The sequence below is a fragment of the Colletes gigas genome, unplaced genomic scaffold (assembly GCF_013123115.1).
Source record: "Colletes gigas isolate AHSC1104 unplaced genomic scaffold, ASM1312311v1 Colletes_gigas_Sc00009, whole genome shotgun sequence".
NCBI lineage: Eukaryota > Metazoa > Arthropoda > Insecta > Hymenoptera > Colletidae > Colletes > Colletes gigas.
Genome location: NW_025106638.1, coordinates 6,029,659 through 6,054,462, shown reverse-complemented (window position 1 = coordinate 6,054,462; position 24,804 = coordinate 6,029,659). Strand labels below are relative to the sequence as shown.

At 41.8% G+C, this 24,804-nt stretch overlaps 1 protein-coding gene across 4 annotated transcripts in view; it reads right to left on the bottom strand.

The window, feature by feature from the left end:
• The window catches only part of LOC122397397, a 100,321-nt gene that overhangs the window by 13,958 nt on the left and 61,559 nt on the right, over positions 1-24,804 (bottom strand). Inside the window, exon 1 of one of the 4 annotated variants that reach the window (XM_043396536.1) lies at positions 3,878-4,244. The exons of 1 other annotated variant lie outside the window; for it this stretch is intronic. The gene's annotated coding sequence lies outside the window, so the exon portion shown is untranslated. 2 more of the 4 variants (XM_043396537.1, XM_043396538.1) reach the window with 2 other exon arrangements.

Here is a 24,804-nt window from a genome sequence, read left to right as displayed (position 1 = left end):
TAACCTCTTTCCGCTTTTTAGGTACAAATATCCCACTGTGAGACATTTACCTTATAGGACTTTTTTTTCTCTGCGTTCATTCCGTCATTTTATGTTTACGTGTTGCATGAAATATCGTAAAGTTCGTGAAATGCCCTTGGTCATGGTTTTTTTTTCTTTCACTGGCAATTGCATTGTGCTGCGTAACGGCTGTGTGGATTGTGTTATACAAGGACGATTATGGAAAATTGCATCGAATTATGCTGTCCACTGAAATAGTAAACCAAGAGAAGCATACAAAAAAATAAGTAAACTGACACCGTCATTAAAAAGGAAAATGAAAATAATTATCTCGAATGTACGTACAGTGAAAACTCGATAAATGTCCTCAAGAGCTGTTCCATAAATGATACATTTTTATCCCCACCACTAGGGGGATCCCCCTTGAACCAGTGAGGCGAAGTGTAACCGGAGACGTAGCGGCTTTCTTTAAAAATCTTTATTGCCTTCGTCATCTTAGTTTAAATGTCCCTGTCAGTGTGACCACACTACTGTACAAGAAGAAAGTTTTTTATTTTTTACTTTTTTTTAATAAAAATTTTACTATCATGTGGGGAAGATTTTTCTAATTAAAATGTGACTAAACACGATATAAATCGGCCAATATTTGTTACAATAATATTGAATTAAATATTGTGTACTCGTATCTTCGCAAGGTCAGTGGATAGTACATTTATCGAACAGAGGTAGCTAACGAAACCCCCTATTTCATATGTGTTGCAGTTTTTGATCACTTACGAAACGGTGGAACTGTTCCGTTTGAAAATAGCTACCTCCCGTTCGATAAATGTAGCCAGCACCTCGATGCGTCGTTCTTTGATATTTCCGAACATAGAAAAGGACAGCACAAGAAGGATAAATACAGAGAGAAAGACTCGCAAGTACAATATTTAATTCAATATTATGCTACCAAATATTGACCGATTTATATCGTGTTTAGCCTCATTTTAATCAGAGAAATCTCCCCAACATGATAGTGAAATTTTTATTAACAAAAAGTAAAAAATAAAAAACTTTCTTCTGTGCAGTAGTGTGGTCACACTGACGCGGATATTTAAACTGGGGCGATAAATCCGAGTTTCAGTCCCTCTTTCTTCTTTAGCTACTGACTCTTTCTACGTTCGAAGCGTCGGCAAACTACAATCAAATTCGAAAGACGATTCTCCTATTCCGTAAGTGTTGCTGACCGGACCCGGAGTAGCGACATTTATCGAGTTTTCACTGTATATTCAAAACAATTCGAATAATGCACGATTCTGCTTGGACGTCTCCGGTTCGGTTGTAGGTTAGGAATCGACGTCAAAGCGTCAGAGATTTGCGCAGAAGTAAAGTTTGTTTTCCTCGTCATGGGAACGTCCGCGTATTCTTTCCTCGAAGTGAGTCATATTCGCGTTTCCGTGCGTAATAATTAACATTTAGTGAGAAGAGATGAATCTCGCTAGAAATTATTTCCACGAATGACCGGTTGAGTCACGGCGCGCGGACGGAAATATTTCCGAAAATAAATTGTTCAATTAGCCGACAGATGGCAGCCCGACACCTTTATGCGCCAACAGCAGGATCGGTCGTCGCGCGACATTAATCACATCGAAAGAATAGACATTTCGAGTGCCGCGTGACACTTGTTGCTAAACGATTCATTCGTATCATATTGACTGTCGATCGACGCGCGACCATAGTCGACTCGGTGCAAAAATCACGACGAACAGGAACATTTGTCGACGCAGAAAGAAACAATTTCTCGTAAGATAAAAGCTCGGTATACTTGGTCACATACGTGAAATTTAGTGTTCGTTCAACGAAGTACAAACATAACCTCGAAATCGTTGATACAGATACTAGGATTTTATTTATTTTTTTATAGTTAGACTTATATACTCGAAAAATTCTATATTATTAGTAATAGTTACTATAGTATTTGGCATTTTACCCTAGTGAACGTTTCGGAGGATCGCAGAAAGTACCAATAATTACAGAAAAGACACGTTTGTTGTTGAAAGGTTACTTAGTTTCGTTGTTACGGAAAATAGAGAAGAACCGTAGTGCACCGAGAGACGATTTTACGCTCGAAGTGCGCCTAAGCTAACTTTCTCCACGGGGGAAAAAACCGCCATGGATACACGTTACCTAACCTGTAAAGTCTGCTTTGGAATCGCTGACTCGTGCACGTCGTCCTCTCCCCTCTCTTTTCCGTAAGTTGCTTGCATGGCGCACGCACGCGCATACACACACACGAGCGCGCGCGCGCCTTCCCCGTTCGCTCGCGTACAGTGTACCTTCTCGCTCTTCGCTCCCTTGTCATTTTTATCCGGTACAGTTATTCGAAACAACGCAACTGTCGATACGATCACATTATTTATGCGACACGAGTGAATCCAGACCGTAGAGAAAGAAAGAAAGAAGAAAAACTAGATCTGGATTCTACGACGATAGTTAAATCCTACGATTTATTTTCTAATTCTGGTCGGTATTAAATCGAATGTTCAATCGGTCGGTAGGAAAAAATTAGAGGAAAATTAAAACGAGAAACCTGACCTAGAGACAAACGGTTAAAATTCAAGCTGCGCAGTTCGGATTTCTATTATCGCGGATTTCGATAGAGATAAATTCTCGAGTGGTCTCGAAAAACACGCGATAACGGCCAGGTTCCCAATTTCCCTGGACGTTCCTCGACTCTCTCGCGATAATCGTTTCGAACAACGTCACTTCGTATCGTTGCACCTGATCTTACATCACAGTATACTACGGCAGTGTTTGGCAATTAAACGAAGCTTTGACCTCGGCCGGAATTAGATCCATTTAAACGCGTCATTTCAAAACACAGATATACTTAACTCTTTGAGGATCACTGCTTACTCTCGAACACGTTACGCTTCGAAATCATTTACACGCTCGATGAAACGATCAAAATATTCCAACGCTAAATCCTTTATTTTTGTCAAACTTATTGTATATTTGGTACTCAAGGGGGAGCCACGTTCGCGCCGAAACGCGGTGGGGAATTTCGTAAATTCGGTCGCGTTGCTCGAGGGGGATCGACGGAATCTTCCTGGTCAGCGGATCGTTTCTATCGACCTCTATCGGTATCAGTTCGCGGCAAGGCGTGAAGTAAGGAAAAGGCTTCGAAGAGCCACCATATTGAACCGTTCAAAGTAGAAAGCGGTCGGTGCATGGGGGGACGGCCAGGTCAGACCATTGCTGTCCGTCCGTTCCCTGCAGGGGCCTTGAAAGGAATGCGCGGATAAAAAGAAATCGGCGAGCGAGCACTTTTACACGTTTATAAATAAATGCGGCCGGTGAACCGAGTGTGCTCACCGCAACGCTGTTCTTCTATCACTTAACGTTCGATGCTTATCTCGCGTTTCGGCTCGTTTATGCGTATTGGATCCGATTATCGCCACCTATTACATGCTGCAGTTCATGGATTCCAACTTCGTTTCTTTCCTCAACAGGAAAAATAAAAATCACCCGCTACATTCCTCTGTCGCGACGCAATTTTTTCGTAAAGGTGAAAATTAATCGGCGACACGGTAATTAACAGGCCGTTAAATTTTGACCGGCCTGTTTTATCGACCGTGCTAAAAATCGATGTTTTAATTTTCGCGCCCATAGGTATTCAGTGCATGCGCTGTTCTCATTACACGCCGATAAACGTATTTATAATTTTAACCATACCATTACGTATTTTCCATTGTCGCTATATTTTTTACAACCTTGCAAATTTCTGCTTTTATCGCGACTGGAAGCGATATCGTTCGTTGCGAACATTTTCCTAACGCATCAAACGGAAAAACCCGATACGATATAAAATTTGCATAATAATAAGTCAAATCCGTACCTCGGTTGCGGTTCGCATCGAAAATAAACGATTCTAATCACTGTCGCAAATGTCAAAAAGGGAAAGCGATCTAGGATCGAAGCAACATTGTTAATCGATCGTCGGAACTCACTTTCGAACTATTCAAAACTGTATCGTCGGTCGTACACGCTCGCTACACTTTCCACATTCCTTCGAGAGACACGGCCGGAGAAAACCAGAGAACGAACCGACCGGCGGAATAACTGTTCACAACACGACACGTTCCGCGAATAAAGTCCACGGACGAAACTGTTATTGCACCGCGGACGAAAATTTCGACGGGGAAACGGTTCGCGTACGAGCTCGCGGCGAGAATACTGCGTTTCGCGTGAGACGCAGTCGGTGTCTCGAGCCGATCTGTGCGTCACGCGTAATCGCGGCGTACGTACGACGACAGCCCGTACGACAACAAAAGTGTTATCGGGCGTCGCGTGACGTCACGACTGGCCGAGTGTATACTACCGCGCGGTTCGCGCATGCGCGTCACCCTTCCCCTGAACGGCGGCAGGTTACGCACGCACACCTTCGCGAAGACGCCGTTTGTCTGCCTGTCGCGGACGAGCACATTTAGTGACGAGCATGGCCCGTGCTCAATGAAAACAGTATCACTTTCTCCTTGCGCGCGAACAAAGATGTATAGGCGTTTCTAACGGACCGATTACGCTCTCAAGATTTCAATCATCGGTGAAACAATATATTAAAATTTTTATCCGAACGATAGATTTTTAATATTCTAGTAAATTCCATTAAATCACGATCGACATAACCCGTTTCCTGCAGATACCAGCAATGCGGTTTTATAATCGTTTCAAGTAGATATTCGATTGAAGTGGTCGTCGGTGCCTGCTAATCGACGAGTTACATTTAAAATCAAGTTACGTTGTTAGTAATTTTACACGAGCGCACGGATATCGTTTTGTTTCGCTAGAACCGCATCGTTAACGCTCGGCTTCGAATACCCTTCGCCATAGCAAACAGGTACCGCGCGCGTGTATGCATAAACACGTACGCGCGAAACTCCGGTAAGGATTCCTCGGTGCCTCGTTAATTGCGCCAACGCGAGTACTTTTACTCGCGGCTCGAATAATGAAACGGGCAAGTTTCTTTTTTGAAGCGCGCGCGACCGTGCAACACCTCCTCGCCGCCCCTCTCTCCCTCCTGCCCTTCTCTGTCCGCGGTGCTTTGAATTTCATCCGAATTAATGCGCTTCTTTTAAACGGGCCCTGCGCGCTTTATCTCCGCCTGGCTCGCTCGCGTCGATAAACCCGAGGAGAAAGATATCAATTATGAGAGATATCGACGAAGCGTCCACCATTTACGGTTCGACGATAATCGCAAATTATTCATATAAAATATACATTCGAACGACAATATTTACCGAGTCGAGGAGACTCGTTTTAAAAATAATCAACCGAGGGAATGTTTTACAATATTTTTTGCAAGCATTTCACAAACGTGTGCTGTAAAATATTTAATATAAATATGAAAATGGCAACGAGTCGAAGCGTTATTAAAATCAGAATATTATATTCGAACGTTTCGATCTCGATTTGGATCTTGAGTAAAAGTATTAGTCGAAAATGCAAGAAAAACACGTCAAGGATGTGGATACTACGATATTCTTTTGTGAACAGAGATATATTCCCGAGATAACGTTCTCGAGAGACAAAGATTCTTTAAAATTCATGCTGATAGAGACACCCCTCTCCTGCCTCGGTGGAAGGCTTGTTTCTACGAAGGACGCAGTACCGTTTTCTCGAGACCGTTATAACTTCTCCATTTTTTCCCAGTTACTTATCGCTGTTCTTTTTTTTTAATTCAATTGAATTTCGAGAAATTATGGAAGCAGGTGAAAATTGTTGCAAATCACTACTGTGCAATACGTAAGTTTCGATTAGTCGTTGACACGACATTTCGTTCGAAGAATTCTTATCTACATAAAAATTGTAATCACAGAATGGAATGTTTCGCAACGAACAGGCAAGAATAAATTGCTAAAAGTTGGACTTATTGGTTATCCATTGTTGGAATAAAATTTTGAATTTCAAGCTCCAAAGCGTTTCGAAGAGTATGTTACCGTTGTAATTGCACGAAGCAATCGTTAAATAGGTCGTGGCCATTCGGTCGACTTTCTCCTATAGCCGCAATAAGCGAAGACAACGGAAAAAAGAATCGCTCTTATTTAGAACGACTTTGTTTCCACGGGTAACCGTTACGAGTGGTATCGCGGTGCATCGTGACAACGCCACGACGACGACAGCGACATCTCATCGCCGATAGCTGACACGCGAAACAGTGGGTGAATCCCGACGTTACGATGCTTCTTAAAATAGAACAGGAAAGCAATCGTTTCTTTGCCTTTTGCTTACAATACGTAACTAGTTAATGACTGCTGGCTTTGCACTACTAGTTAAAAAATTTCATTTGTTTCACTGCTATTAGAATCCCGTTAACCGTTAATCGATGATGCGACCATTTTGTTTCATTATCTTTACCGCTAACGAATACATACTTCGTTTTACACTCTACGGTGTACAAGCGCGTACTTTTTGATATTATTGAGGAACATCGAATAATAATTTAGAACTTAACGGGTTAATAACCCTTTTGTCTGTACTCTGCGCAGGAAGTATTCTAACGTGTATGCACGACAAGAAATATTATCATATTTATGTAAGTTTCTCGAGCAGTGGAAAGTGGATGAAACAATTGCTTGCCTCTGTCGGTCTATCGATCGATATAGATATGCTTTCAGAGAGAATGAAGATCGTTTGAGTAGATTGTATCAATAGATTCATACCCAAAGTTTTAATTTTTTTTTGTTATGGAATTAAACGTTGTATACTATTACAAATGTATCGAATTGATATTTTATTCGAATAAATACGTTTTATTACATATTATTATCACCAATGGCTGTAGAAAATATTATAAATTACATACACATTATAAGTAAACGTATGATACGTAAGACTGAAATAAATGAGTCTATTTAAACGTTAACACGCGGCCAAGATTAAAATCGTTCTTGTCTATAAATACAATGGACAAGGGGAAATATACAAGGCGATCGGCCACTTCTGGGAAAAATTTTAATAGGCGATTCTAGAGGCCCAAATTTATTTTGGAATTTTTTTTCTCCAAAGTGCTTAGGATTTCAGGGGGTATGTGTATTGACCAAAAATGATTGTAACTGTCTCCCGCAATCAAACATAATTTTTTCAAAACGATTCGAAATTTTTTAATTTTGTCGACATTTCTCGAATTTTTTTCTCGAAAGTGCGTAGGATTTCAGGGGTATGTCTATTGACCAAAAATGATTGTAACTGTACCCCGCAATCAAAAATAATTTTTTTAGAACGATTTGAAATTTTTTAATTTTTTCGAAACATATCGCACCTTCTCGAATTTTTTTCTCGAAAGTTCGCAGGATTTCAAGTGTATGTCTATTCACAAGAAATGATTGTAATTGTCCCCCGCAACCAAAAATAATTTTTTTACAACGATTTGAAATTTTTTAATTTTATCGAAAAATTTCGCACCTTCTCGAATTTTTTTCTCGAAAGTTCGCAGGATTTCAAGTGTATGTCTATTCACAAGAAATTATTGAAATTGACCCCCGCAAACAAAAATAATTTTTCCAGAATGATTTGAAATTTTTCTAATTTAATTTTTTAATAACTTTCGAGCATGAAACAGTTAGGATGGGATAATTTTTCCAAGCAATTTGTTGTGAAAGTAAATCTCTAAACGGGCGGGCCAATTAGGTTACTGCAGGAAAGACCCACTTTCTATAAAACCAAGGACTTCGCCGCGACGCAGACGCGACATAAAACTGCCACGCGTCGAAAACTGTTGATAATCGTGCACGGTGGGTTTAAAGGAGCCCGGACAAGGAAGCGAAAGTGGCAAGAAACGAGGGAACACGCGATTACGATTATTACGTACTGGCAAAGCCGTACGGCAACCGAGTCTTACGTCAAATCGAATCGACCTGGTGACGCGTTTGCTAAGTTTATGAGCCGTAAGCGGTGATTATATGACCTTGGTTCGTCGCCAGTCTTCGTTGCTTACCGTGCAACGCGTTTCACATTAAACAAATTGCACGCTCGTTTATTGTAAAAATTCTAAAAAAAAATTCGTAAAAATTCCAAACACTCTAAAAAAAAAAATTTTTTAAACCATATTCTAAACACAGAGAATTAAATTTTACACTGAATGTTGGACAAACACCGTCCCCGTCCGATAAAAAACAAATTTAATGAAATCTTGTAATTTATATATTCGTAAAAATATCGTTCCATTTGTACAATTATGTCCGTGTTAATTCGTTTGCGTGGGTCTCGTTGAAAGTTCCAGCAATTTATGGGAAAAATGTTTAATGCATCGTTTTTATTTTTGCCCCGGTGTTGGCTCTCCGTAGTTTCCTTTTATTTGGTTAAAAACAGTTCCAACAACAAACGAGAACACTGCGAAGAACGCGCGCTCCGTTGCATAATACTGGCGATATTTGAAATAAAAATAACGCGCTCGATATGCAACAGGTTGAAAAAAATTCGACGAACATAAAAATCCGATAAAATTTCTGCGAATTTTCTATTCGCCGAAAACAGCTCGTATAACAGGGAAACGACGAAAATGTCGCACACCTCACTTTCTCCGAATCGCCGGCTTCGCAATAACGCAAAATTCCCTAGACTCGACGAGCAGAATTACCAACACGAGACATGTTATTCGGAATAAAAGTTCTTCGTAACTGTTACGAAAACCTAAACACCTACATTATAACAGTTTTCGAGTCCAGCCTCTAATCGATGACCTCCTCCACTCTTCGTGCACGTTATTTATTATTCGAGCAAATTACACACGCACAGATACCGTATTATCAACGGGCAGATTCGACGCAACAAGCTCCGCGAAATTAATTGTAAAAAAAACAAAAAAGAATCGATGATATTTTCGTTGACACCGATATTAAAATTACGCGTTCGTCGATATCACGTCCAGATTGAAAGTAATTGCACAACAGTTTTTCTATTAGCGCCAATATTGCATAACCTAAAACACTATGCGAGACGTTACTCGCGTATAATAAGTTTTCCAAAAGCAATTATGTAATTTATAAAATTAATCTTAATGCGCAAACAATAAACGTTTTATGACCTTTAAAGTCCTCCTCGAAGTTATCTAAAGGTTATCTGAAACAACAATCGAGTTTTCGATAAAGTAAAAATAAGGAGAAAAAAAAAAAGAAATCAGACGTATGTTTTTACGGAGGCGAACGAGACGTAAAATATTTGTTCGCAGATTCGTAATATAAATTATATTTCAATGGAGTTCATTCATAATTGTAAATAAAATGCAATGGCCTATAATTTAATTATCGCAAACAGAAAATAATCATTGAGAAATAAAGTATGGAGAATACAGTTTATATACCTTCCCTAATAATACACTAATAAACATATTAATACTTTAAACCAAAATAAACACGATACCTTATTATTAATTATGTGATTTATATAGGGTATTATGGCAGCTATTACACGCATCTATTGCGACATCGCTCGTTACGCACGTTTCGCGTGCACGGTTCGTCGCGTAGATCGATTTCGACCCTACACAGGGTGTCTCAAATTACATGGCGAATTCTCCTGTAAACCGAATTCGAAACGTCAAATAAATTCCTTTATACGGAACGGTTCACAGCGCGCCAGAACTGAAGCGTTCACACGGTGGACCAGCTTCCTGTTAAAACTATTAAATGTTCTGTTCAAATATCTCAGTGAGCCATTTCTGATATTTAATAATAAAGAACGTTCTGCCTAGGTAAAAAGTTTATACAGGAAAAAGCGTCGCCCATATCGAGTTCGTTAAGTACATATATTTCCAAGATGCGCGAACGATCAATTTTGCGACTAGCTGTATATCAGTGTCCTGTCGACGGACCAGAGTCGTCGATCTTTAACCTGTTTCGACCGTATCGACGGTCTCCGCATTTCTTGCCCGGCGAACTGCTTCGTGCCGTAACTTTGCGAATCTCGCCTGGAACGCGGCAAGCACGTCGAGTCGTACGTGTAGCGCAGTATTCTGTCGGCCTCGAATTTCACGTAGCAGGGAACATTAACGACCGTGAGCTTACTTTGTTGTCCGCAGCCTGCCGCGCGCCGTAAAGCCACATCAATACAGGGCAATCACGCTAAGAGCAGATGTTATCCCCACCAATGCCGCCCCACTACTCTTCCAGTCTCGAGCTGGAGAGATCGGTCGAGGTTTGGTAGGGATGAATCGGCTCGTGTCGCCGATACTCGGCTTCCCCCATCCAGTAGGCGCGTGTATCCAATGCGAATCAGGGTCGTGTGCCGCCAACGTGTTTCCTTAGTACGCGGATTCTTGTTTAATTTCGCGCTCCTTTATCGACACGATCGTCGTTATCAAATCACATCGGAAACCACAGATTACACGAACGACACCGAACATTTTCGATATCGTTTTCGATTCGACCGAAGATGTACGAAATAATTTATAAAACGTGTCCAAACATCGAAACAAAGACTTGCGTCCGTCTTTGTATTCAACAAAAAGACTTTTTGCTAAAATAACGCCCTTAGTTATTAATTTACGCGATACAATCTCCCAAGCAATAGTGAAATAACCATTTTCAATAGCCGTAGTCGCTAAATTTGGAGCTCTCCGGAGGGATTCTCTCAAATATAGTCGAATGGCCGCTACGAATAATTGACTACTGCCTAATTGCATAGTAATACGCAAGGGTCGACCGTTCCGAGCCGTATCGAGGGACCGTTCTCTAATTAGAAACCGCCTTTTTCCCTTTACGAATCAGCAGTACGAAGCGCCGCGATACTAAAAAACATTGTGATCGATCGATTTGTATTAGCATAAGTACGACGAGCAACGAAGTTCAAGCGGCCCTTTTCGTGCACATCGCGAGCGACAAGTAAATATAGCGTGACGATACAACGAGATTCTCTTGGATGCACCAACGGCAGCTACGGCCCTGACACGTGTCTCGTGCCGCGTACGACGGTGTGCGTGTACGTGCACGGGCGATCCCCGCGGCTGTGGTGAATATTCCAGCGAGCTGGAGTGGGGGAATCAACTCGTGGTGGGGGGAGTCGGAGTGTATCGATAGAGGGTGAGGAGGAGGACAGCCACAGCGTCGTTGTAGGTAGAGTGTGACGTCACGCGTTCCACCAGCTGGTCGGGAGACGCACCACTCTCCTTGTTGCCATGCCCGTGTTTTTGCCGCGGTAATGCCGAGTGGAGGGGAAAGACCGGTCAGCACTTGCGGGACCTACGAACTTTTCGGGGCCCCAATTCGTTAGGCGTCGAAAGATGCAAGTGCACTCTTCCGCGCCATGTCAAACACATAAGTGGTTCGCAGCAGTTTTGTTTAGCTCGATACTCGATGGCCTAAGTACAACCCAGTATTAGTTTTACGGATCAGGTTAAGGTTGGACTATATTTTTTCTCGCGCGACGCACAATTTTATAAATATCTCGGAAATAAAGTTTACTGCGAACCGCTGATATGTATATAGAAACAGTAGATAAGCGGTCGCCAGACACTTTTCAATAAAGTCGACCAGGGGTTATACGTGTAAAAAAAACTTGTTCAAAATATTGAATTCCAGAACATATTTGAAAATTATCGAAATCGATAAGACGCTTCCTATTTCGAATTACCATACTTTTCAATAATATTTATATTAAAACACAACTAAATATTTACACAAAGAGCGTGAAAGTTCCTCGTTATCTCGTATATAGTTATAATTAAGCGCGATCCAGCTGATCAAAGCGATCGTGTTTTCGTTTAATTAATACATAACTCATTATTCGTTTCTTTGTATCGGATAGCAGAGTCGCGTTGTTCGATACAGTGTCGCGCGACGAAATCCTTTAATTATCAAATACGTTATCGAGAATAATCTGAGAGACACAAACAGATAATACGACGCGTTGATATCTGTGAAGTGTGGCACAGACTGCTCTCTCTCCTTCCACCGAGCGAAAGTTTCGACGACTTCTTCGATCGCTGGCGCGAAACGCTTGACCATAGACAAACGGTGAAAAGCTTTGTCGCTATTGAGTCTACTCCCAGCACGGTCATTTTCTATTTCTAGACGAGCGTCTTCCGCGGATGCGTCACAGGAGACCATCTGGTCCGCTCGGTCTCGATCGCGATTACACTAATCTAGAGCAGCGCCAACGAAACTTCTTTTGCTACGAAATAATTCCAAAGGCTAATCATTTTTAGGTTATACCTAATTTTATCATTTCTCCAGTGTTTTGTAACATTAGTAATGGATAGTTAACTGTCCACTACTTACCTCCCCCAATTCCTGATTTAGTATTTGCGTATCAAGATTAAGCGGGTGTCTGAGGTTAGGTTGCAAGATGGTACGTCCGCCAATGGGCGACGTTTTCTCTAGGCCTCGCTTAGCCGCAGGGCGTTACGAAGGTGGACCTAGTGTTTTGTGCCGCATTCCTTCCAGGGTTTTTCTCCTGGGGACCTCACGATATCTGTTCTCTTTATAATCTCTAATTCTTCACAATTTTCACAAAAATAGCGCTGCATTTTCACTGACTGAAAATATTGTTGAATTGGGTGATTCGTTTTTAACTTACAACTTGAACACTTCAACGCAAGATCGTTCGACCTTAAATCTTCATACGACCGTACCACCAGCCCCTTATACAAACTCGTTGTTGCGCGTAACCCGAGGAAGTAGAAAACACCTGGCAGACATTCGATCCCGTGTCGCTCTCAACTGGAGACGAGCGCCATTTTCGATCAACGCAAATCGACCTGACAAAAGTAGCGTTTCTTAATTTTTCATTTCGAATCCGGCCATGTTGCGCAGGTTGTCTCGGATTTTAACGACCAAATTTTGTCAGTATATTTTATGGTATTAAATGAGAATAAAGTATCACATAAACATAGGTCGTTTAAACAAAAGAAAAAAAACGGATACAACATAATTTTCTAAAAAAATCCATACACCCCAAGTTGGGAACTACTGGACTAAGAGTAAAGAAATTTAGAAACATTGATTTTCCATCGTACATGCTTGGATTAATATGTATCTCTCTGAAAATTATTCGGTTCCGTCGATGTTATTAAAGGCAACAGAATCGACCCCGTGGCGCAATAATTTATCGTCCGTCACTGAGCGACAGTAGTCGTTAATGGGTTAAAAACAGCTCTGCAAAGGGTTGACCCGTTTCTGACGGCATCGAACGTTTCGAAGACACGACGACATTAATGACGTTAACGCGCGCAGGATTTCCCTGAAGGCGTGTATCGCGTATATAAGCGTGACGTAATGCAGGCATTAGTAATTATTGTGGCATAATGCCTGTGTGACGCGCAGCAGCGAGCATTTATGTCCACGCTGATGGAAGGAAACGCGTGCCTAAGGGAATTCATAAAACTGAGCGAAGCAACCGCCACTGCCACAGGGGCTGAGCGTATGTATATGTATGTATGTATGTACTTCGTGGCTCCTTTGGATTTCCGCCATTGCGAGCGATGCTTTGCATTCTGAGGATGTCACATGGTTCGGTGATCTCCGACTCGGATTATCAATAGCTTTCGTGTATCGCTTGTTTCGTTATTGCGGTTGCAAACGTCGTAAAAACAGTAAACGTATGCAGTGGTTATCGTATGAGAGCGAATCTTACGAAACAAAACGCACGTATCAAAGAAATTTATAATTGGATATATGTTTTATAAACTTGGCCACTTGAAATTTGTATTTATTGTACAATAAATTTTTCTACATAACCTAGAACGTGTATCGACTGGGAGAAAATTAAAACGATGGACAGGGAAAAAGAGTTCCAATAATCACGTGTCGTAGTTCGAATTCAAGTCCGTTTTTGCTTAATCGTTTAATAGCCGGGCCGCGTGCAACAACGTCCTATTGCGCGTGGACGTGTGCGCTCGCGGAAGGTCAGTGACAGAAAAACGAGATCACAATTTCTGGGAGCGAGAAGCCCCAGTCATCATCCTTCCGAAATTTCGATTGGCGTCGCGCTCGCAACGCCACCTGCCAGCCACTCCGGTACTACACTCGGCTCGAGCTCATTCCACGAGTGAACGAACGAATGCGCGTACGCACAGTATATACACCTCCTATTACAGTGCGTTTTCATCGTAAAGGTGCGTTTATGTGCCGGCTGTTAACCCCTTTCTGAAGCGGATTTAATCGCGTAAGCTCCTCGCGTACCAACAAAAATCACGTAATAATGCATACGTGGAAACTTTTTGCCGATAAATTTTTCTCTCGAGGTGCACGTGTAACCTCGTAACGACGCGTTTCGCCGTCGATCCTTCATTTCTGACCCAGCGCGACGCGAGGGACCCGATAAACGCAACGAGTTTGTAAAAATCGCGTTACAAGCGGAGAGAAGTTGAGAAGTAAACGGTGGCTTCGAGCAAAGTACACGGAAAGATTAAGTCACCGCGGCCGGTCTTTAATAAACCTTGTCACGCACCGAAGTACGACGAAAGCTACCACTTGCGACACTATCTCACCGTTGGGCGCTCGAAAACTCGACATTTTCTTTCCTTTTGGCATTCCGTACTTCCACGACTGTGAAATAGAAATTTCATTCTTGCTTCTTCTTTTCTTTTAAATATATGCTGCTTACTACGGACGTCGAACACATTGTACGGAGAAATCTTAATAAAGGAGGCGTTTCAATTTACATATAACACGATAGGCGGCGTGTCGGCTCGTTCAGCGTCTCGTCGAGTGCAATTCAACCTGCCGGCCACCGATTACACGACGCACATCGAACCGGCCTAAACGCACCTTAATAACACGTTCACGACTCCGGTCTATTTTCGTCCACGGATTCGCCATAGAATGAGATCAGTGCGCTAAATTTACAACGGGTCCCTCCTTCTCTTTACGCGCTGGAATGTTATCCTCTCTCTTATGCTATGTTCGCTGGATCTTGCGTGGCTTTCGTCGTTAAATAGAGTCGTTTCGAATCGCTGTGGTGTCGTCCCGTAGAAAATGACCCGCCACAGGCGTGGAATAGCGACAAATTCTCTTCGAAATTGAAATTAGACACACCGACACGAATCAATATTTTCGCAAAAATTTGTACTCGCAAATTGGTACAGCCATTTATTAAAATACCATACCACAGTCTATGTGTAATTATTTAAATAATAATAAAGATAATAATATATAAATTTCGGTACTATTGATCCGTAATAATAAAAAATACTTTATTTCAAATACGATGTACAGTGAAAACTCGATAAATGTCCTCAAGAGCTGTTCCATAAATGATACATTTTTATCCCCACCACTAGGGGGATCCCCCTTGAACCAGTGAGGCGAAGTGTAACCGGAGACGTAGCGGCTTTCTTTAAAAATCTTTATTGCCTTCGTCAACTTAGTTTAAATGTCCCTGTCAGCGTGACCACACTACTGTACAAGAAGAAAGTTTTTTATTTTGTACTTTTTTTTAATAAAAATTTTACTATCATGTGGGGAAGATTTTTCTAATTAAAATGAGACTAAACACGATATAAATCGGCCAATATTTGTTACCATAATATTGAATTAAATATTGTGTACTCGTATCTTCGCAAGGTCAGTGGATTGGTACATTTATCGAACAGTGGTAGCTAACGAAACCCCCTATTTCATAAGTGTTGCAGTTTTTGATCACTTACGAAACGGTGGAACTGTTCCGTTTGAAAATAGCTACCTCCCGTTCGATAAATGTAGCCAGCACCTCGATGCGTCGTTCTTTGATATTTCCGAACATAGAAAAGGACAGCACAAGAAGGATAAATAAAGAGAGAAAGACTCGCAAGTACAATATTTAATTCAATATTATGCTACCAAATATTGACCGATTTATATCGTGTTTAGCCTCATTTTAATCAGAGAAATCTCCCTAACATGATAGTGAAATTTTTATTAACAAAAAGTAAAAAATAAAAAACTTTCTTCTGTGCAGTAGTGTGGTCACACTGACGCGGATATTTAAACTGGGGCGATAAATCCGAGTTTCAGTCCCTCTTTCTTCTTTAGCTACTGACTCTTTCTACGTTCGAAGCGTCGGCAAACTACAATCAAATTCGAAAGACGATTCTCCTATTCCGTAAGTGTTGCTGACCGGACCCGGAGTAGCGACATTTATCGAGTTTTCACTGTATTGTGAACGGCCATTGATGTTGCAGTAGATTCCACCATATTTCGAACATTATTTCCGTTGTGACTGATTTAATGGCTGTCGTGGTCTATAAATACCGAGAAGTATACGGATGCTTCGCCTCGACCCTTTTTTCTTTTTTTTTTTTAAGCACGCGTAAGTACATAACCTCACAAAAACGTCTTGTGTACGCGCACGCGTGTGTTTACCGGCCGCCTTAAAAAGAAACGATGCTCGGCCGCTGTGCGTTAAATACGCGCACGTGCGGGTCTAACGAATTCAGTGTGCGTGTCAAGTGAGTCTGTATTCAACGATCGTTTGCAAGGGCAAGCTGCTCTCGGTTAACCGCGCTCACCAAAACAAAATGACACAAGATGTTTCTATTCTTTCGAGGAACCTGTGGCTATAGAGCTTGTTCTTTAAACAGCGAATTCGCATTGTCGCGCATTTACCGGGATTGAATTATTAACGAGTTACGTGGAAACGGGTGAAACGGCGAATATTTACGACGAAACAACGAATCGATAAAGAAAACTGTCGAAGGAACGTGAAAGATCGTAACGCGTGTGCACGCGAGAGGCGTGCGTGTCGCTCGACGTAAAGTATACGGAATAAAAGTTTTCGATATCCCCTGCGTTTCCGTTCACGTAAATTTTGTAGCAAGATGTACGTGCGTATCGTTCTATTATGACTGTTTGTTCGTCAATGTGCGTATTGTGCGCCACGATGCGTCGCGTTCGAGCAACAAAAGAAGAGAATCGTACGCGAGACGAGATATAAATTTTTCCTTTTACCGAGAACTTTAAGGAATTATTTTACGACACGTTCAAGCGTAAAAGTCAAATTAATGCATTCACCAACGTAGTCCTCCCGCGTCCTTACGATAAAACTGTAAAAAATGACAAGTTTTTTCTTGTCGCGAATTCATCGTGTTCGTTTCCAAAACAGTCTATTCAACGAATTTAAATTCGATTTTAATATTGGTTGTAGAAAAATTAACAAAGTATCGATATGAAATTTTATTTTTTGTATTCGGCTTGGCCATCAGAAATTTAACGTTTTCACTTTTCGTAGTTGGCAGGAATATCGTGCGAATTATCGCGGGGAAAAAAATAGAGGTAGAAAATAATATTTCGCGAAAATTGTTTTAAGCAGAGCAAAACGACCGGTTCCAAACGATCGTTTCGGTTGATCGGCCCCACTTCGAAAACCCCTAGCGAGCATATACCTGCGGCAAACGTAATTTCCCGCGAATTCGGTCCCGAATTAACCAATATTGCTCTCTGACTGTAACTTACATTTGCAAATTAAAATTCGCTCGCACCTTCGAATACGATCGATCGCAAAAATTTTTGTTCGAGATACAATGGACTAAATTTCTATAAGAACGCCATGATTCATCGTCAAAAGTTCATTCGTTCCATAAATATATATAATTTTGTACGTATGTATGTATTTTGTCAATTTAGTTTAATTTTAACCCTTTTAGTGCCGAACGACGATATTCTTCGTATTGGGAGAAAGCTCTGTCTCAAAAAAAATTTATAAAACATTATAAAGGGTCTAACTTCATTGCGAAAGCATTTAAAATATTATTCTTGGGTTTAATCCTTTTGCACCAGAGGCCTTTTTCGCTCGGGCGAACCAGCAACTCAACGCTACATTGTCGCGGAAACGTATATTCTGGAGTCGTCATATTATAGGGTGTTCGGCCAACCTAGGGAAAAATTTTAATAGGAGATTCTAAAGGCCAAAATAAGACCAAAATAAAGAATATCAGTTTCTCGACTGAGACCTCGTTAAAAAGTTATTAACAATTAAATTAAAAAATTTCAAATCGTTCTGGAAAAATTATTTTCGGTTGCGGGGGTGAATTACAATCATTTTTGGTGAATAGACATACCCCCGAAATCCTGCGCATTTTCGAGAAAAAAATTCAGTATGGGCGAAACTTTAAACGTTAATAACTTTTTAACGAAACCTCCATCAACAAATTGGTATTCTTGATTTTCGTCTTATTTCGGCCTCTAGAATCTCCGGTTAAAATTTCTTCCCAGGGCTGGCCGAACACCCTGTATAGTATAACATTGGAACTAAGTAAGGTATTGTAATGATTTTTGGTTTATCTGAATTTGTGGACATCGAGGAACATATATTTGCAAACAAAATCTAAATTTATATCTTATAATTTTTTGCAGAGCAATAAACTTTGAAACAGTCCCTAATATGCATTGCTTGTTATTTTTTCATATATCTTTATACTTATATCATATTTTGAATTGATTATTTATTAAAAAATTATTGAAAATCTAATCCATTCCGTGACGATTTTATTCAAAGAGGTCCGAAACAATGGCAGCAGAATATGTTTTACTCGATCACGTGCTACGATCTTTTACCTCATTCCTTTCTCATTATTCCATCTGCTCGGTAACGATCCCGCGAATCGTTAATTAAATACTCAAAACAAAAGGAAAATTACGCGCCGCGAATATACATAGAAATATCTTTAGAGATCTGCAAACGTGGCGAGATATCCACTGAGCCACGATTAGCAACATTATTAACGTTGTTAACGAGGTTATGAACCGGGAACAGCTTTTTAAAGTTATCTCTTTTTTTGTCTCCCTCGAAAATATTCAGTGAACAAAGGCGTGGCGCCGGTTCGATAAAGCACGCAGAACCGTTTCCATATAATTATAACACCGCGTGACACGTCTCTTATTGTCGTAATTGTGGGAAAGTTCGCAGCCAGTGTGACCGACCATGCTTTTTCAACTGAACGAAGACACGGGTCAAACTCGAACCTAACCTCTTACGAGCGGTGTGCAATACCTTCGGGCCGTCGATTTAACCGTAACTTTGCAAAATACTGACTTCTACTGCCGCGTGAAAACGAGCCTTAAATATCATTCCGTTGTTCGCGGCTCGTCACATCGATGAACAGAACAAGCTAAAGAAACTCCAAGGTTAATTATTCGAGACGAGTGTGCTGGAACAATCGTTTCCTCGGCGGAAGAATGGAACGACGGTAGAAGTGCGATTTAACGAGGATAAAAAAGGGAAATTTATATTTTGACAACGTGCACTGGTCGCGGAAGCATACGTTTCGGTTCGCATTAACGACAATTGTGGCTAATTGGGTTATTTTTCGCGCGACCCTGGGAAGCTCTGCTCGATATACTCGCACAGGTCACGACTCGGACGAGGAACACGACACTGGCCCCAAAAAGGAAGAGAATAGAAACGGACGACTTCTCGATTTTATACGAGCCAGGCAGCGCGGACAGCCCTAACCTCTTTGACGCGCGACGGTAGGAACGACCAGGGTCGAATGTAACACGATAGTCAGCAGCCTGGCATGCCAATGTGAATTCAAGAAAATAATATTTCACGAGTGGATCAATTATATTGCCTTGCAGCAAAGTACAATTTTTAAATTAATTATTAAATACCGAGTAACAGATCGAGAACTCGTGTAACGGCAATAGTTAATTTTCTAGGCTCGATTCGCGAGACTACGATTCTTCTTCGATAAATACGATACTTATTACTATGGCTCGATAAGATATGCGTTAGCAAGCGCGATAATCTCGAGAATGTGTTGGAGACGATTTTCAATGCTGGCGTTTAGCGACGTTGATATTGGCCCCGGGCCAAGCGCGTAACAATCACCTTGACAACAACTTTCTAGAATCTCTGACGGAATACGATCAATTTGCATTTCGTTGTTACGAATACGCCGGTGTTTTCTGTCCCTGTTGGTAAAAATGACGAGCTGCTCGGGGTTCGCGAGCGAGACCTCCGATCGGTAATCGATACTGGGTTACCTCAAGAAATTAGCACGAGTTTGTTTTGTTCGTTGCGCCGCGAAACCCGGAGATCGAGTACAAGTTTCAGAATAAGTTGAAGGGAGAGGCGATTTATTTATCATAAACGGTACGGGTTCCTTAAATATCCCCTTTAAACAGATATTCGATGAAAAATTGTCGCCTCGGTGCAAACCGGTCGTCTACCAGTTGTTGACGTAATCGTGGAAAGGAACGAAGAATTCTTTTACGAGGTTAGGTCTAAAAACCATCTTGACGTCCTAATGACAATATCAAAGCTCGAGAACGTGATTCCCCGCGATTAGACGAGCCTTGAACGGAAGGAAGAATCGTAGTGGCCGAGGGGGTGGAGAGGAAGGTGGGTACTAGGTTGAATACTACTTCGAGCGGCCCACTTTCTTTACTTTCACGCCGCCGTCGTTCTTCTTTCGACGCGCTCGCTACTCGGGCTTCGTAACTCGACGACGAGAAAGGCCCTATGGCGGACGTGCATACTTGCTCTCCTCGTTCTACACGCGCACACATGCGCGCTATCAACCACCACCGCGCCGCTCGCTGACTGCGAGAGCATGCACGCCCGTTCGCGACATGCAAGAGTAGCATCGAACAATTTCTAACGGGTTTTCGTTCCTTTGCGCGAAGAGCCAGGGAAACGCGTCGCGACAAGCTTCTGGCGTTTCGGATTCTTTTTGCTCGCGATATCGTTCCATCGATACCGGAGAGCTGAAAAATATTCTCGTTATTGGGTCTGGAAGTCTTTCGACCAGACAGTGGCGCGTAACGAAACAATCAAGTACCATTACCGATATCGAAGAAAAAAGAAGTAGATTAAGTTGTTACTTCAGTAACTTATCAACAAGAGGGAAATATATATATGTATATAGAGAGATAGAGAGAGATAGAGAGAGATAGCTTCGCGTCGAAAACGGGATTTTCGTACCGTTAATTAGGAGACCGTGTGTCCATTGTTCTTGGCTTCTTTTGCAAGCGCCTGCGCGAGATGGCGCGAGTGGTGGATGCCCTTTCGTAAGTCACTTTGTAATTCAACGCAGATCTGGTATGCGCGATAATACCTTTGTTTAGAGCCAGATCGTCGTTTCGATGCGCGTCCGCGCGCGCGCGCTCGCGGAGAAAGAGAAACGGGGCCTGCATGTGTTCGCTAGTCAAACAGCTGCGTTCGTCGCGTAGCCCTACGAAAGTGGATGTATGCTCTCTCTCGACCGGGACGTAAATAGTTACGAGGCTCTTGCCGTAGAATTTTAAAGCGGAGTTAACGTCTGCCCCTCGCGCTCCGCGATACGTTTAAGGCGATATCTCTGGACGCGTACGCGAAGCTTCCGTGAAGCCACCGAACGCTGCTTAAGAGATAGGCATTCTTCTCTCCTCGCGACTCGACTCGCGTTTCATCAACTGCTATCGTCAATAAAACATATCGGCTCGTTTTCTGACCGTTGCCTGGCGACCAAGGCCTCTTCGATACTCAGCTTTCAAATGGTTCAAAGTTTTTAAGCATTTCTAAGCATTCCTCTTCAGAATCCATTCAAGCTTTCTGAAACATTTTACCTGGAGCTCTTTCTTACGAATTATATCCACTGTATTTTTAACCAGTAAATTCGTCTTTCATCAATGTTTTACGTTCTTCGCGTCACTGCTTTTTCTAGTTTTCTAAATTAGATTTATTACATATGTCCATTAATTTATAATATTCTTTAATGTTACATTAATGTTGTATTCATTTGTATATTGCTGTTACTTTAATTCAACATACATATAGAAGGTGAGGAGTTAGGTTGAAGGTTATAATAATATCCATTTCTAAATACACATAAATTACATGTATCAATGTATTTTGATTTTATACTTTTGTTTGTATATGCATTTTAAACTAAATATAGAAATTTTCGAAAGGCAGGAGTACACTAAAAATATTTCTAAATATTTCTAAAAATAATCGCTTTACTCTAAGTTAAAAGTCCAGATACGTGTATATTTATTTTTTCGATAGTTTTGAACGATTTTCGGGGGTTGAAGAATAAACAAATATTTTCTTCCGCATTACGATGGATATATAGGTTAAGTAAAAAAAACTGACATGAATAATTAAAATCAGTTGAGAAAACATTCACGACGAAATCGTAGGTCTTTACATCGCGATTGCCACGGTTCAGTGGCGAACACACTCGATGACCGATGCATTATCTAAGTGGCTGGTTATGTGCGCGTCGAACCTTTATTGTTGACCGAGTGCAGGACACGTTGCGAGGTAGCGTCTCAACAGTGTCGTAAATAGTTACGTGGATATCGTCGTTGAATTTTAAGTGGGCGGGATGATACGTAAGTAAATCCAACAAGATAATACATAACGCATAGAATTTAAAAAATTTAATTTACAGTATATTTATCGAGACATTCAAATATGTTACTTCGGTATTCTTTGGCGCTGAAGTTGAAATTGTAGAGAAGAAAATTATTACTCGATGATTTTATTCCCGTCTATTTGCAGACTCTTTCATTTTTGTTCCGTTTCCAAAGGCTGGAATTACGTCAAGAATATCGTGCGACCCAGAGATGTAGAAAGAGAGAGAGAGAGAGAGAGAGAGAGAGAGAGAGAAAAGTTACGTCTAAATCGTCCTTGAATGTAAACGGAGACAACGTGCGAGCGAACCAGGCTACAAGAATGCAACGCGCGTATGAATACACAGAATAAAGGCTTCGATAGAACGCTCACCCTGGCGAGTGAACCTTGCAACGATTAGTGGCCAATAACATTTTGCGTCACCTAAAATAGATTCGGACAGCCGGTGGTATCGGTGGACCCTGTTACCGGTCGAGTAGTCGGGGTTAATGCGGTTCCTGCGATAATAACTCGATACGTTGGCTGGAACGTGCTCTGTTCGTAAATCTGCGCGCATATGTTACTTCTTGGATGGGAGGGGAGGGGAGATTAAAGAAGGGGAGCCACCAAAGACCGCAGGAACGCAACGAGAACCGTATCGAAATAATTGTCCAAAAGCTCGTTAACCCTTTCGGTTCAATTTCGCTTACACGTTCAATCGATTCGAATATTCAACATGGCGATGCAAAAATAAGCGTTTCAGAAAGACATTTGCTTGTGCGTTCTATATCGTCAGGGATAATGTGGCTCTGACTCATCGACTCTAGAAATGGTCGAGGAAAAAAATTATCGCGTCCCTCGACCTACCCCGTCACGGAGTAAAGCCCCGAGAAATTCCCCGTTCGTCTTTCTACGATACATTTTACACGTATTTGTCCATAACCGTTCGAAATTCGTGTAATTTGAAAACGTCGAGAAGTTCTGTAAAAAATTTTAATTTTTTATTGCCACTGGCAGTGTGTTAACAGTTTCAATGGCAGTTTCCGCATTTTCCGTGTAACCGCGTTAAATATTTCGTCCTGCACAGATCGGAAATCCGCTTTAAAAAAAATGATACGAGATAGGGATTGACCAAGATCATACGTTACAAGTATAAAATGTACAAAATCGATAGCGGCCGAGCAATCCACTTAATGGCATTCCCTAAGCAGCCGCTGAACGCGATAAATCGAAGGCTGCGAACTATTTAGATATGCTGTAACGATATATCGAGCCGTTGATGCAACATCAAATAAAAGAGAGATTAAACGCTAACGAACAGTTTCTCGCTGTATCCCGCCAAAAAATAAAACCGAGTCGAATTTTTGTTGGTTTGAATTTTTTTCGAAAAATCACTTCCCGATCGTTTGAAAAATCTAATGGACTGTAAGCGATCCTGCTAAGCGGAACTAATCTTCCAGAATTGCAAAAACAATCGTCTCTGTCGGCGACGAAATTATTGCTCAACCAATTTGCCTTCTCCATTGTAACCGATTGGACGTTGGAACAGATAACGATACGCTGCGTTTTAATTGTCGACGTCCACAAGAAATAAAATGTTGTGCAATCCTAACCTTACGCCCGCATCATCCCCCCCCCTCCCCCTCCCCTTTTCCACCATCGTGCAACAATATTGAACAAAACGCACCACCCCGTTTTTTTTTTTAGCGATTCACTGGTCGAGCCACCCAAAGGAGCACAACCTTTACGGTTCATCAATCTTCGAGAGTAACGCCCACGCGAAAAAGCCCCGACCGACGTTTTTCCACGGGATTACGTTATATCCATTGATAATAGATGCTGTGTCATACGCATATAACGCATAATATCGCTGCTCCTGTCGCAAGATCGTCACGCGCGGTACTTAGCGACGGGGAGAGGAATCGTGGAACCCGCGGAGGGGTGAGGAAGAATCGGGGGAGTACGGTTGACGAGGGGGGGAGTGGGAGGAGAGAGAGTCAGAAGCACAGGAACAAATGGGTGACGTGCGTACGGACGGAGGTTGCTCAACTTGACGTCGTTCTCGTGACGTCATATAAAATCATTTTACCTGTAGACGAAATCAACTGCTCTCCTCGTTGCTGTCCGCGCGGATATGTCGATAGCAGAGTAGAGCGATAAAGAACACCGACGAGATGACGAGAGAATCCACAGAGAAAGGGGTGAAGAGACACACAGAGAGAAGAGAGAGTCTTCGGAGGGGACGACGGTAAGTTCTTCGCGAGTGAGCCCCGCTCTTCCTCAGAGGACGTCGCTTCTTTGTTCTTCCTTCCTGCTCTCGCTGGGTACTCTTGGAGCTTTACCACACACTCCGCTGACTAACGGAACGAAGTTAATCGGAGCACGTTTGACTCTCTTGGCGTCCCTTTGTCACTGTCGTTGTCGCACTGTTTTAAGTATACCCAGTCGTAGATGACGCTTCGATACACCACTATGTTTTCTTGCTTATTAAGTGCACTCGGACGCGACGACACGACCAGCAAGTCCCCGATTCAG